Here is a 17,217-nt window from a genome sequence, read left to right as displayed (position 1 = left end):
ATTCCTGTAAGCTTGCTGGACCCATAATAGTTAATTTGCTCAACCCGTATGTTAGCATGATGTAGGCTATAACTGTCCAGATAGATTGACAGAAAATAATATAATTAATATCTTGAAAGGTGTAAACAATAATAGTTGTGAGTACTACGTTTTTGTTTATGTATAACATGGGCCGTGTTTAAAGCGAAAGATTGATAGCTTGACAGACGGAAGTAAAAGTTTATTCTTCAAAGGCTTTACGATATCTACCCACACCAAGATCATAAGCACTCGATATTTAAAATTAGATTACTGTTCGTCTCGACTGGAGTTTTAGCGATAAATAACCCAACTGAGAAGACTGGAAGCGGAAAATGATAATATGCTGAACTTCATATAACTCAAGAAAACTGGGCAAATATTACCTTTTACTTGACTGCTCTGTAATTGGGTTAGGTATCGGTTGAAAGAAACCAATAAATAAATCGAAAGTAGATTTATTACTATAGTGGTATATTGTGTGACAGACTGTTAATATAATTCTTGTAATGTTTTCCTTTTACCTTTTATTAGACCGGTGACACAAATTTCGAGAAAGCTAACACATATCGATAATTGGTGAAAACATTAAAACCCTTCAGAAGACTAAAGCATAGAAGTATACCACACTCAAAAGCAGAAATCAAGTACACCGAACTGTAATACAAGACGAGATTTTGTTGAACCATACAACGTTTGCGTGCATCTCGATACCTCTTGAATTTGTCACTGCATTCCATTATCCGTTATATTGGCACAGAGTTACTTAAACATGGGCGTCAGATGGAACTTTGGGCTTTAACAAACATATTATGTAACCGTTAGCGTCCATTCTGTAATGATGCATTTCAAAGTGATTTGTCTCATTGTCTAATCAAACGGAAGGTATAATGACCGCGACAGAAATCTAAGAGACTGGAATATTACAACCTGCCATCAACTCGACACTACAATTAATAACTCACAACTGACAACAACCAGACTTTCACAGTGCAGACAAATAAGGAAATAAAATATAGTTTATATTGTTCTAAATGGTGTACTTTAAGATTTTAAATCACATGATAAACCGATTATATCTATTCAAATCACCAGTAGAAATGCGAATTATGTTTTTATTAAAACTCATCTGAACTATTATTCAGACAAGAAGTACGATATATCTATCAAAACCAGCTTTCAAATTGTAAGTGATTATAAATATACGGAAAGTTAACATTAAATTTAAATCTATATATAAAAAATACCCTTAAACATCGCTATTTGAGGTCCACGAGTATATCAGAATCTCATGGGATTATTGCTAAATATACACCACAATTTGAATTTTAAAATTTCGATTCCTTCATTAGAACTTTTAGAAGAAAGGCCTAAATTTCAAGAATTGTCGAATCTTTGTTGATTTTGCATTAAAGCACGAGTTAATGTCAAATAATATTCTCCGTAATAATCGTGAGATAGTTTTGCAGGACTTGGATATTCAAAATCATTAACTATCGTGAAGTAAAATCGAAGTAGCTCAAATTCGTTGTTAAGAATGGAATCGCTCCAATTTGATTATAGCAAGCTGCAGGTTTTGATACGGTTTTAAAAGCACGGGAATTCGTGGGCTAAAACGTGCCGAAATTAAAACAAGTTATTTTCTACCAGATCAAACTACGATTGGTTTTCTTCGATCGATATAGAAAAAATTAGTTAGAAATATCCAGGAAAAATACTGCAGATTTAATTTTGTTAATGAAACACCACGAGGAACTTGTATGTTATCCGCTACTAAATTTTTATTACACTCAAGAAATTTTACTGCTGATTTTATGAGACTTGAGTAACAAATCGAAACTGTCAAACCAAGCATGTCTTTGCATTTTCAATCGTTACTTTGACGTAGAAATTGTGAAAAAAATGCGATTATGTGGTCTTTGCGTAACATCTTCTTAAGCTTCACATTCGTTGATCTTCTCGGCAAAAAATTAGATATTGTAGAAGCAATATTGAACATGTGACTATATTACTTTTTATCAACCTATCCAGAATACCACTGACTCATTCAAGATGAACCACAATTTGGTCAGTTTTTGTAGTTTTGGGGATCAATGTAGTTTCTTGATACATTCATGTATAATACCTTGTTGCACTGACATTGTGCTGAAGTAAAGAATTTCTATTTTCCTTGGGCTTATTCGTAACAAGTGCATAATCTAATTTGGAAATGCCTGGATTACATTTCACACAAAACGGACTGTAGCTCGCGAAGCGTAGTCTGTATACTGTCAATGTTAGCTGATGATTAAGTAACGCCAACACATTTGTCTGTTGCAGGTAAATACCGTGAGTGGGGAAGACTTCAGAGTATTAACGATTATACAAGGTCTGGTGAACTAGTGGGAAGTTCTAGGAAATGTCAGGAACCGATGACCACAAACATGGTCAGAAAATTAGATTGCTGGCACTAAGACTGGGAAGTAATCGACTGCCAATCTGGACTTGAGCCATAGTGAAGAAAATTCAATCTAAGACTTTATTAATGTGATAATATGATAAATAAGAAGAGTAGAGATGAATGCCTGTCAATCGTAGATCTATGAAATAGCATTTCTAATTCTTACCAGTCAAATTTACTTCTTCAGATCACTGTCGAATACCAAATGAATATGATGAGAATATTGACATTTATTTCCATCATTTATCAGCTCGGCTTTTCAAGGATTAGACCGACATGAAACGGCTTAAGGTTGAATATATCAGCGAATCATTTAGAAATGTTATGATCTAAGCCAGGAAAATGAAATCTGTTCTGAAGTAAGTCTGAGTAAAGTGGGTTAAGTATAATGTTGATATCCTTCTCTTTGGTCTTTTCATTATTGCCAGAAATTAATTAAACTCTAAAGTTTTTATTACCAATCCCCCATTCATCATTCTTTTTCATTATCCACTGCTACATTCTATATTTATCTCGGGCATTAGGGAACAATTTCACAGTTTTAATATTGGATTGTAAGCCGGATCATCATAAATGTTTTACTGTATTATACTAAATAAGGTAGCATTTAATAATTACACATAATATTAGGTATTAACATCGCACGGAGAAATATATATGGCTGTAGAGTCCCCATCGAATCGTTACAGGAAAGGGACAATATCTGCAGACGGGCAATATTATTAAAGGGACAGTGTGCTATTTTTTACGAATCATACATTAGTCTCAGAAAAGGGATATTTTTAGCTAAGCTAATCAGTAATAGTGTTCATAGGTCATCGTCGAAATTTGAGCCAAATGCATGTGTGTCGAGAATTATCTGCGATTGAATATCAAAATGACGACTCGTCAATTAAAGATACTCTATGATATTTAAAAAAGACATTATAGAAATAGTGAGTAAAATTCCTAGTTTGAAGTAATTGTAAAGGAATTGTGCGATTTTCGTGCATTTCTAGTCATCCTGAGGACTATTTACAATCAAGATTAAATCAACCCCGAAATGGCGCATCTGTCCCTTTAAAATGTGTCGTATGGTATATGATTTTTACTATTTACCACAAACAGAGCAAAAGTTTGAGATATCGTAGACATGTCCTTATGTAATTGCTAACAGACATTCAAGCGTTTCTTGTTGTCAGTGCCATGAACTTGCTTTAACAAGAGAAGAAATATATCCACGAGAAAGCCAGGTATATTATGGAAGCCGAGATAAGATAATTCAGTCATTATTTGTGATTGTGAAAGCAAATCCAGATTTTCCCAATTATTAATCTTACTCTAACTTAATACCACTTGACATCTTGATTGATGATTGGTCACTATTCTACATGGTACTACTTTATTGGCTGCAAGCCTGTCATGGTTATTTACTGCAAGACTGATTTCGACATTTTATCAATCTCATCCGTCATCTACAGCTATGACGCATGCATCTCTAATAAAGATTATTCGAATACAATTATAAGGTTATAATGCAATTTTCCAAACCTTTTTGCCTGTATTACTATTTTAAGCATTAGTACTCTAGACAAGCCAGTCAGTGATATGACCCGGTACATCTGTCTTTCAGTTCTGAATCTTTGCTTGGTATAGTTTCTTGTAGAGCCTATTATGGACGTTTATCCCAATAACTTATCACACTTACTTCACCCAGTGAGAAAACTTAAATTCATAAAACTAGCCTATAAACTATTTCAGTTCGTTCAACTGCCTGCCTGAAAGGACCTCGTTGTCGCAAGAAAAAGCCACGTCAGTCCCACAGCGACCAGAACCTCATTTACCGGATATTTATTGGTCCAGAGACGCAAATGTCTTGTGAAAGAGAATTAACACTATTATTTATGGTCTCTTGATATCAAGAAATATACTGGCAAGTCAGACGAGACCTGATCGACAGCGGCAAACAACCATTCAATTTCATTTAATAGCTTCTAATTAAAAATAATTTAAACACGCACACACATGGAGACTTATACATTAATATTATCTCCAGTGTTACAAGTTGAATAGATAAAAATGTATATCAGAATTTACCCTACACCGTATTGAGGTTTAATTTGGAAACAACATCGACAGTGTTAAAAAGAATTTACAATGAGGATATTGGTGGGAGAAAATCAATAGAAGAGTAATGTCCCTTCAGTTTGTTTTCACACCTTCAAATATTTTCTATGACTGGAATATATTTATTTCAACATAAACGCTGTCGATCATACACAATTCATAAGATAGATTGCCAGGCAAGGTAATATACACCCACTGGCAGCTTTGATCTTAAATAAAAAATATTTAGCAGTACAGTAACAATTACTAGTACGAAATATTCAACCTTCAGACATACACTTCTTTTGAACTTTTTGAGGCGATACTGAGTAATATTATCAAAATCTGTCAAGAATTGGCCCATCTAGACTGTTCACAGACCAAAAATTGAACGGGTTTTCAAGAACATGGGCAATAACTCAAACTAAATATTTTTCAATTTTTCTGATTTTCGATAGGATTTATCCTTGGGTGATTACGAACACTCACACCAAGTTTCGTCAAAATCAGTCAAGAATTGTCCCTTCTAGAGTGTTTACAAGCTAAAATTGAACGCGTTTTTAATAGCAAGGGCAATAACTCATACTAATTATTTTTCTCTTTTTTTTTTGATTTGCAATAGGGTTCATTCTTGGGTGATAAGAAACACTCATACCAAGTTTCGTCAAGAATTGTCCCTTCTAGAGTGTTTTCAAGAACAAGAGCAATAACTCATGCTAAATATTTTTCGATTCTTCTGATTTTCAATAGGGTTCATCCTTGGGTGATTACGAACACTCACACCAAGTTTCGTCAAAATCTGTCAAGAATTGTGTCTTCTAGAGTGTTTACGAGCTAAAAAATTGAACGCGTTTTCAAGAACAAGGGCAATAACTCATACTAAATATTTTTCGATTTTTCTGATTTTCAATATGTCTTATCCTTGGGTGATAACAAACACTCATGCAAAGTTTCGTCAAAATCCGTCAAGAATTGTCCCTTCTAGAGTGTTTACGAGCTAAAAATTGAACGCGTTTTCAAGAACAAGGGCAATAACTCATACTTAATATTTTTCGATTCTTCTGATTTTCAATAGGGTTCATCCTTGGGTGATTACGAACTCTCATGCCAAGTTTCGTTAAAATCCATCAAGAATTGTGTCTTGTAGAGTGTTTACGAGCAATTGTGGACGGACGGACCGACGGACGGACATGGGTGACGGCAATATACGCCCCCCATTTCATGTGGGCGTATAAAAATCGGCTGAATGAAATATCTATAAAGCCAATAGCATCTATACAATTGTAGGCACACCAGGTGACATGTTAGACCAGAATACAATTAAAATACTTTGAGACACCCACAACATTAACAACGAAACTTAAGTATTTAGGACATATACAAATCTTAAGACTAAATGAAGTATATTCGAACTAAATCTTAGACAAACAACCTTACTACTTTAAGCTAATGGACTACTACTATAGCTTGAACTGCATGGACAGCACCATTGTCTGCTTTAAAAGCAAACCACTGTATTGCAACCGATTGATAATATACACCTAGTGAGGATCAATTACCAATCAATAGACTGTACTACAACTTACTGATGACGACACAACATTTATCAAATTATACTCAAACACTATTGGTTTTCCGTGTCAAATCTTAAACAATAACTAATTTATCAACCAATTGTCAGCCTTCAGACTGTATTCATCACTTAAATCTGCAGAATATATACTCAGACATCGGTGGAAGTAAATATCTGTACGAACAAATATTCACAATACAAAATGCCAAAAGCAACAAGGGTAAGACCTGGGCCATCCTCGGTGTTTATAGCCAACATGCCATACAAAGGTTTTATCAATTACAATCTGCGACACCCTATGTACTGACAATCGGGTCCCATTTTTTTTAAATTATCGTTGAAGGGAAAGATATATAAGATACAATCTCCCCAACCTCCTCAGATGATATTATGTAATTTAATTAATACCAACCAGTGCTGAACAAGTTTATTTTGGCACTTCAGTGGAGTAATCCGGAAGTATTGGTATTGAGTCTAGATCCAGATGGTAATGTGTTATTATTATTGGATTGTTCTATAAAGATAAACTTAAACTTTTCTCGATATACAAATTGACACGTGTTACTAAATATAGGTATTTTTGTAATAAGCTGCTATATTAGTCACAACTTTCGATTATTGCGTTTATATAAATTCAATAACGTTCACAACCCACGCCAAATATTCCACTCCTTTTTTTAAATGTACAGTCAACGATGACTCAGAAACTCGTACCTGAGGTTCAGGATCGATATTCTGAAGTTTAACACTTAAAGCAGCTTTTAAGACAAGTGCTAACACGTTTTCATTTGCATTGAATAGAAGACATAGTGACAGTAAGTAAGTCTTCCCTCAATTCCAATAGAAACAGGTCACATTCGTCTGTATTAATATCAGATATCAGAACAGTATCAGAACAAACCTCTCAATTCAGATAGAAACAGTTCCCAAACAACGTTCGTCTCAATGTTAAAGAAACAATGATTTATATCAAAAGCTTATTTTAAAAAGGGGAAGTATCTTACTAAACGGACACGAAAAAACGATTTACCTAGGTTCGTCTTGTTGATGATCGAGGTAACGCTACAGAATAAAACATGATTCGTAAGGATTTCATCCAATTTCGTGGACATGACATCTTAAGGTGACAATTAATTTACTTAAAGTTGAAGAAACGGTCAGCTTACCGGATATCAATCAGACTAGACCTATTTCAATAAGTTCTCCATGAACCACTTCGAAATATCCATTGATTGGAAATAACTTCTGTAATTGTTACAGATGGTAGGACACAAAGGCCCAGTGCGCTTAAGATTAAAAGGACCATTTAGAAATATGTTGACAATACTATTCATGTTTATTGTTTTAAGAAAGTAAAGTAGCTTATAAACTCTTAACTCTCCATCAACCAACTTCAGATTTTATACACTGTATTGATAGTGAATTTATATTAAACAGACACTTATTTGAAATGACAATCTTCCGAAACGAAATCGTAAAAATCTTGGGAAAAGATTAAAGATTTTGATATTTTTTTCATCATAACAATATTACCTAAGACCTTGACCTCGCTGTCCAATGTTTATGGTGTCAATAACTTTAGTTATTACATATTCAAAAATATTCAAAAATAATAATTAACTTGAGTATAGGTAGTATTTTTATTCATTATGCTGTATACATGTAGCCTTAATTAGAAATTTTTCAAAGAACAGAATAATCAGCCTTAAAGATGAAACACGGCATGCAAGATCTATAAACTACTGCTTAATAATAAATAACTACATTGCTTATAATTCCTTTTCCTCTCACACGGAAATGAATCTTTTAAAAAAAACTATAGTAATTTCCAAGCTATATATACATGAAACTACAATGTTTTTTTATTTTCTATTTCCGAGAAGTTGATTTTAGAAAAGTAGCATCTATTCGCAGGTGTTTATACAATCTAAAACGATGTATTTAATTGTGGTTTCACTAAACACTAGTTAATATTGTGTGGAACCTAAATTCCATAAAGTCGAATACTCGCTCATTATACATGTGCCTTGATGCATTACGTCATGGAGATAGATAGTTCTTAGCATGTAGTATAGGGTCCCATAAATCAAGGTCAGTCAAGTAAATGATGAAAACCGTAGCAACTTAAACGATTCTATTGCAGACATATTCCAGGAATATTTGAAGTGAAGCTAGGAGACAATCAATGATTTGACAAGAAATGTAATAATACTGATTTCTTCCAGACATCTTTATACTCATCTTAATGTCTTTATAAATCTTAGTTTTTCATTTCATTTTCTTTCAAGACGATTGATCACAATCACTGCTTTATCTGTCTCCTTTAACGTGTAAACATCGTGCAGGTCGATTAACTTTTCTAGGGATTTATTTGGAGATTGTCTAAAACATTTACAACCAAATATAGACAAGTTTTAATACTCGAATGGTCTGCAAATCCAATTTCACTTAGATTTTATTTACATGCTTGAATATCGCCTATGGACGTGTATTAAGTCTTGAAATCTCACACTTAACTATTTTACAAAGTCATACCTCGAATATCTTTTGAGTCGTTATATTATTTGGCAATATTGTCGATATTGTTTCATAAACTACCAATACTAAAGCAAGATATCAATGGCTGCATGCTCTGCTATCTACATCGTTCAAGATAGACCAATCAATCGCTTGAACACCAGATAACCCTATAGAAAATTTACCAGAGAAAGGTCCTTTGTTACACCCTCGTCTCTTGAAAAACCAAGAAGTGTTAACAACCCTAGGGAAGGTCAGCTTATAGTCTGTACCTTAACAAATACCACTTTTGTGGTTTCAATCTATTTTTAACTTTAAACGACCCTTTCCAAAGATTTAAGCTCTGAAACATAGAACTATTGCTCTTGTACTGTTCTAGATCTGACATTTATCTAAGTTGTATTTTACTAGCATAGTACATACACACCTCATTGACTGCTTGATACAATATGACAAAGATAATATTCATGATAGGATATTTAAGATGGATATAAAGCTTTAATGATGGAACCAGGTACATCAAACAAACAGTTAAATGTAAAGAAATGAAATGTAAAGATACCAAATGACCGACCAGTCTTTTCAATGGTAATTATAGTAGAACTTGTCAATCCCAGGAGTACTACAACCTTATTTTATTGTTTCTAGTCGTCATACTTGGTGTCATGTTGGCCACTGAAGGAATCTACACAGTTAATAATGTTATTCTGATACTTGTATTTCGCAGCACCGAACACTTACATCAGTATATAACTTGAAAGAAAACTAAACATAAAATGAACATCAAATCTAAATTTCAAATTTGACCTGAAATCAGTATAGGTTCATCAGTGGACTTGACATAACTATTAAACGGATTCATTGTATAATTCGATAAATCCATTAAATTGAATAATTATTAAAAAATAATTTCATTATAGATAATTACTTATATTTATGGATTTATAGGAGTACAGAGAGATTCTTGTGTATAGGTATCAGGTAAACCTACACATGAATTGTTGTGTTAAAGAGGAATCAAAGATTGCCGATCGAATAAATGGAAAAGTCATAGTGATGGAACGAACCGGCTAGATACAGTTCCGACAACAGCTCAATAATCTGCATTCTCTTCAACCTGATCAGTATTTGAAAACAAAACAACGGGAATATCCGTTTCTTTGATTTTTATCACGAAGATAATTTTCATCAATACTTCTTTCAAAATCAAATGGAAAATATTGAACACAAAAATGTAACAATTTTCGATTGATTGCACAACATTTGAAGCGAGGTAGCGATATTGCAGGTTACAAGAGTAGCTTGTTATTCTGGAATATTGATTTTTATGTTCCATTGCGTATCATAACATCGTCGTTATCAACAGTTGAATCATTGTAATGTCATCTTGTAGACTTTTACCATTCCACCAACTTTCAGATTTCAGACATTTTTAGCATCAATCATGGGAGAAAATTGACATTTTGAAATATGCAATGATTTGTAAATAGGTTTATTCCTCTTAATATAGTGAGGCTTTTTCAGGTATCTACTGGTGACGATTATTACAAGTATTTGACGAAAAATTGATTCTAAATTGGAATTTTCGTTGTATCAATGGAAGAAATAGTGATCTAAATAAAAAACACGTGCTCCTTTGAGAATAATCTCTTTATTATAGTAACAATGTTAGTTCCGGTTAAGAAGACTGTACAGACGTGATATTTTAATATTAATGAATAGTACAGATGTGATTTGCCTCTATTTATCATAAGAAAACTCGACATTCTCCATATTTTTTGACTTGGTGGAGGGAGGGCCAATTTTGTGTTTAGACAGTGTTACGAGTTGACTATTTCATTTTCTACTAAGGTGTAATACCGCTTTCAACTTTGATGTATAAAGTAAATATCCTGGTTTAATTTTGGAACCTTACCACTTACCTAATATAAAAAGGCTTTACAGGAAATTCTTTAGTTATTCCAGACATATAGCGTGAGCTGTCACACACAGTTCTTTATATAAAATATGGTCGAATCTTGGCCTTGTTCATGTTCTATATGAAACTATTTTATAGTAATGAATGTATATTCCGCTTTATAAATGCAATATATGTGGTTGCCCACAAGGTCACCCTTAAAGAGTTTAATTGTCTTTTTACATTAGAGTAGTCTACAAAGAACAAGATTTAAGCCATGGGTAGAGAAACATTGGATTTAAGAGTTAGTCTTTCGGATCATGAAAACCAAAAAGTTTTAAATTCACATGCTAAAAAATAAGACAACAATGTTGTAAATATGAGATCATGTATTAGGTGTGAGGTGCATTTAACTTAAAAAATATTTGTGCCCTCATCGATCTGAGCTAAAATCCTGAAACACGACCAGGAACTTGAACATGATAATCCTTAATAAAACTAAGACTAAATACAAAGGGATTAATCCTAAACATCAATAAACATGGAAATCAGCAGATTATTCTTTTACTTAGATCCATGATCGATCATTGGAAAATGTCAAAGATACTATTACTATCAGCAGAAATCCCTCAGATCATGTTCCAGATTATATATAATTCCGTATACCACACCTTCTTATACTGTTCTCGCCTCCAATAAATTGATAAGAAGAGCTTAGCAGATGCTCTTCTAAACTCTTTGTTTTATTAAAAGATTAGCGCTTATCACTTAGTTTTTGTAATTTTCCAATCGTTTTAGAGTACTACACGTGTATCTCAAGTACTCTAGGCGTGTGAAGGGAGATAAGTTTGAAGTACTTGAAAAGGGAGATAACCCCGATGACTAATGTATAAAGACAGGCTGTGCTCAATAAAAAAAAATATATATATAAATTTAAAAATGTATAATAATAATAATAATAATGTCGAGTCAGAAATAAAGCGGAATGTATCAAGCTATCACAAGCAGTATATTATGAAACATAATCCAGCTCAAAATGTATAAACCAAACAACTTGTGTTATGGTTAAGGTCAACTGTTATGAACTATGTTGTAATGACAATCTCTATATACATTTATTTATTACGTTATATTATTATGTATCATAATTTATCAAATGCGATGCATATATGTGTATAACATTACGTGATATAAAAATAGAGTAAGGACGCCAAATATTCAGTGGGCACGGAAATGTGGAAGAGGAGAAGAGACTGTAGAGAGAGAGCGGTGATAAATGTGATTATATATAGAGTAAAAACCGAGGGACTACTCACTGTTTTACCTCATTGTAAGATTTATCCTTTTTAACTTCAATAACTACAGATCGAGGTGGCATTCTGTCATCTTTGTTCACTGATTCACAGTCAGTTATTGTTTGTGGTAATCCTTTCGTACAGTTCGCTACAGGACGAGGGCAGTTTTTCGACCCGTTCATTTGAGAGTTTTAACCTTGTAAGTCACAGAGTTTTTGTACTTGAGCAATAATGTTATAAATGTTCATGTTTTTTGATTTAAAAAACTTGAAGAATTGAAGAAATGGTTATTTCACAGTGCCGATATTTCTTGTTTATCCTTAGTCAGATACTAACAACTCAAATCCATGACAAGAAGCATAACAGAGTTTCTGATAAGCAAAACTCTGTAGAGAACATAACCGTAACAATTCCTTAAACCACTGTTGTGACAACTCAGACCACGCTCAAATAACACACTGACTTAATAACATAAGTAATAAATCCTTAAACTCCTTTGACTGCTATAAACAGCATGGGAATATTCTTCGCGATTAGAAGAAGCTGACTATCCCTAAAATTTTAATCCTTATTATCTACAGGGCCACTTTACTAATCCGAAATACTTATCAATCCTGCACCTGTAAAAGCACGTCACCAGATAAATAGATGTATTAAAACCAGCACCCTACAGGTTGATAATTCTGAGACCAAATTTCACCTGCAGTTCCTATTGTTTATTTTACGTTTCCTATTAAATTTGAATACTTGAAGATAATCGTTCAAGTGCACTCAATAGTCTGACAAGTAAAAGGCACACCGCATGTAAAATGTATACATCTAGTTCTATCCAAGAGTCGATTAAAGAACAAAAATATTCTTAAATCCTTAACATCAGGTGCTGTGGCAAATAAAATTAGATCGCGTTTCTCTCTCAACGTTTGTAAGATGGAGTGTTTTCGTCCCGACTCGGATCGATTTGTTTCAACAATAGACACTTTAAGCTGAATATATTAAAATTCAAAATTCTCTTTACTACTTCATTACAGAGATGAAACCAATTTACCATTCTTTCAGCAACAGTTTGCCTAAACGCACATTTCCTTAATTGGATTTGCTCTACATTTACTCTGGGACTACAAAATGATTTGGACCATGTTATATACATGAATTTCAAGACACATCTGTTGATAACTTCGTTATATTTACTGACTTGGTAAAGTAAAAAATGCTTTTTCACGTTGCACTTAAATATTTTACAATTAATTCAAAAAAGCATACTCAATAAGTTTATCTTAAACAACACCACACATTCGGGTCGGCAACATCAAAATCACAACGTTACAGAACTTTTAAATTCTTACTATTCAACGAGGACAATAATGTAACAATTTGATATATAGTTTATTCCATACACCAAAGAAACGACAACAGTGTGTTTTCGTGTCCAACGATTGTAAGTCCACTGCCTGATATAAGAGCATGAGAAGTTGTATTGGTCACTATGATACACATTCCAGTCTCCTATTAAATATTTATCCATCAATTCAATACAATACGATAGCTTAGAATTTATAATAAATACTTCATCGCCAATTCACAAAAACATCAATAATTTCCCTTCCAATTGGCATGAGAGAGATATTCTTCAAATCTATAAATTGTGTGGTGCACAAGTCAAAAGTTAATGCACTTCTTCATAATTTTCTCCGCGCTTCTAACGATCGCTTGTCGACGGTATCTTGCACATTTTTCAATATACACGAGCACTTCAATATTTCCAAGCAACTCATCCAATGTAGTGGTCTACAGGAGTGTGATTTTTTTCTATGAAGTGAAGTTGATCGATAAAAAGTAATTTTATTCAAATCAAAGATAAATTTTTATTTGTGAATTTAACGATTTCATCTCCTGGATTTAAAACGAATCAATTTTAAAACCAGTGATTGGTTGATTGCCTGGTTGAATAACGTCTTTGATTTAAAATGAAGATTAATAATAACTCAGGAGGGGGCACTTCGACATGCCTAGGAGTTTCTGTATTGTTATTGCTCCCTAAGCTTTCTTCCTTTTAATCTTTAGAAGATTCAGGAAATACTTTATTATTCTGTATCACCAAAAGGTTTGAACTGAACTGCTTGAAATTAAAAAAACAAAATCCATTTGAGGACACAAGTACAACAGTGAACTTATCTTTGTTTTTAAATGCAGTTAGACGTAAACTAAAGAACCATTATCTGGTTTATTCTTCAGATAAAAATGAAAGAACACAGATCAAAATACACCACATGAACCTTTTTAAAAATTTGCTGTTCCACAACTTTTCAATCACTTTCGCTGCGCCAAAAAGTATAGACAACTACTCGGCTTCACTGATTGTTCTGTTCACAATAATGAACAAGAATAAGAATCCAGTGACACACACTGGAATACACAGATTGAAAACAATGTATCGAAATGTTCAATGCACCTGGGAGCCTATGGTTTACAGTACACAATAAGATATGCTCAGTATTCTAAACTGGTATATTGTCTGAACTATCCAGCAAAACTTTGGACGTAAACATCTTCATTGCGTATAATTTTCAACAAAGATTTAATTCACTCAAAACAATCGTACATATCGGATCCAGACATCATCCGAACCATGTCCAATTTTCAACAGAAAAATTAATTCGTTCTCAAATATTGTCTTCATTTACATATGGCTTTAATATATAGTTCTTCACAAATAAAAAGTATTCGCTCAACATTCGGTATTGATTGATATAATTAACAATTATAGATTTCAAACTCTCAGGTTAAACAGTTTAAATACACATTAGTTCATTCTTCAACATCACTTTTATTTTAAACGCTGGTTCATACTTTAACATGATCTTTTATAGTTCAGGACTCAAAACACCAATTGTAACAGATCAGGCCTTGACATGCACTAGTGGTTTCATTGAGAAAGAAACGTATCAGTTCAAACTTAAATGTAAATTTGATTTGGTCATTCTTAAACACCAACGTGCTTTCATATTTTAAACTTCTTTCATCTGATAATTAGGAGATCATTCTTCACAATAAATTACTGTATAATTGGCCATTAAGTATTAATTTTTATTTACAATGAAATTGAAATAATAAAAGTGTTCTTTACTGATACCACGTATTGATAGGTAGTAATTTACTTAAGGTATATCTTACCCAGGCAGTTAACCATTTGATATTTCCAAAGGATAATCATTTTTAGATTATATGATTGAGACCGCTATACATTTTTTAAATAATCTGATTGAATTTAGTTTTACAAATTTTCATTATTAGAAGCACGTGTCGAATAAAATCCAATTAAATCAACCTCATTTTCGCATTTTAAATAAGTATAAATCAAAATACGAAATGTTGTGGCTTTAAACGGAATGTGATAATGATTTAAAAGGGCCTAATCTTTTCCACCTTTTATTAAACTTTGACAGCCTTCAGTTTTAGTCTAGAATGTACAGAAGGCGATGTACAAAAGTGCGAACTCATTGCTAAATCTTATAGAAATTTTACGCCTTATTTATTATTACAATGTAAATCAGAGTATGTTCGACCGTCAGACTCATTTAGAGCCGGTCTATTATTCGGTGTAGGTTGTCGTACGGTTCTTCCTGTCCTCATCCCAACTGAAGCGATTGACATTATAAAGGTGGGAGTTTAGGATTAACAGATCATCAAAAGATCATTTTGGAAACGCTGGTACACTTAAATCAACTCTGAAACGTTTCTTGCTTGATTTTCAAATACTGAAAATGTTGTTCATGTATGAAAGTATGACTAAAAGGTGTACTCGCTGTTTCATTAAGATAAAAATATTTCACCCCAAAATACATCAATAACTTTCTGAATACAGTTTCACCATGGAGGTTTCACACCTTGAAAATATTTCTTTTTTTTTTCGTTCAACTCAGATTAATATAGAATAATTCAATTCTAAGAAATCTCACCTCTTGATGTGTTTTAATATTACTTCGTGTTAAGATGAAGTGAAGAATTCGAAAATTTTATAACAAAAATCTGCAATTCATCAGATTTCGCATTATCCTACAAATTACATTTCAGATGCTTTCAATAACAGTTATAACACTGATACAGGATTGAAACCATTATTCATATAACAAACTGGCATATACCATTAAAACTATTATTCAAATCACAAGAATAAAACTGGCATATAACTCTCAAAACCATTATTCAAATTCAGGAGAAAACGGACTTAAAACCATCAGAAAGATTATTCAAAGCAAAATGTAAAACTGACACACTACCTTATAAAATACAATGAGAACCCATAAATTTATCTGACAAAACAAACACACACTATAATCGCGAATTGAACACCGACCAAGAATATCACTCAAATATTGTAGCCTCACACGAATCCCACAGTGAATTGTCTCCTGATCAGAATATACCAAGGAAATAGTTTCAATCGAGAACTTAAGAATTATAGAAACTCGGACATTAAAGCAGTCCAATTTCACAGACTCACATGAATCGAAATCCTTTTAACAAAACTCTAGTAATCTTTTTATTTACGAAGTATTCAGTGGAGGATTTAGAACAAATTTCCCAATCAGAATGAATCATTGCAGAGACGACGGCGAGACAGTCACCGCATTATAATCAATTTAATTCTTTTAGCCACAGGCGAATATTTCAACTCAGGCCACCGAGTTTATGATACTTTTTAACATGGAATCTAAATAAATACCGTAAAAAGTTGTTATAAAAATCGTGTCCTCGAACAACTATCATATGTATAAAGATTTAACAGAAAGAATTGATAACATAAAGATTGTATGGTATTATTCAATTGGGGGGGATATAATACATGTGATATTGTGAAATAGTCAGTCCAGAAAGTAATTTTAGTACCAAAATCAATGCGAGTATCATGCTTGTAACTAATTCCCTTTTAATTAAGCTTCTTTCATTCATTCTAGTATGAAAACAAGTGCGGAATACTCATCTGTAATATCACGTATAGTTCTATAATTGGTATGGATGGGCTCCTTTCTCTTTGACTACACCATTCCATAATAGGTTGATGAGTTTATGGTTGTTCCGTTTAAGTGTTGTTTTTAAGTTGCTTTGCTTTGAAAAACAACTATCACGATTCCTTCTTACTTAAGGGTTATCAGAGGAAGTCTGTGAATGTACTATAACCATCCTGACGATAGTGTGTCTATTTCTGCGATTGAGCTTGGGATTTTCGACCTCAACAACCTAACAATTTTAGTTGTAGCCCGTCTCTTACTACCAATCTCCTATATTTATAATAATTACTGGCAGACAACCAGCTCTTACTCTGAATGATCATCAAACTTTTGATGGCCGTCTTATGCTAATTTTTCAGATATATCCATTGTTTTGTTTCGTT

The sequence above is a fragment of the Lottia gigantea genome (genome assembly GCF_000327385.1).
Source record: "Lottia gigantea unplaced genomic scaffold LOTGIsca_106, whole genome shotgun sequence".
NCBI lineage: Eukaryota > Metazoa > Mollusca > Gastropoda > Lottiidae > Lottia > Lottia gigantea.
This window is presented reverse-complemented; position numbering follows the sequence as displayed.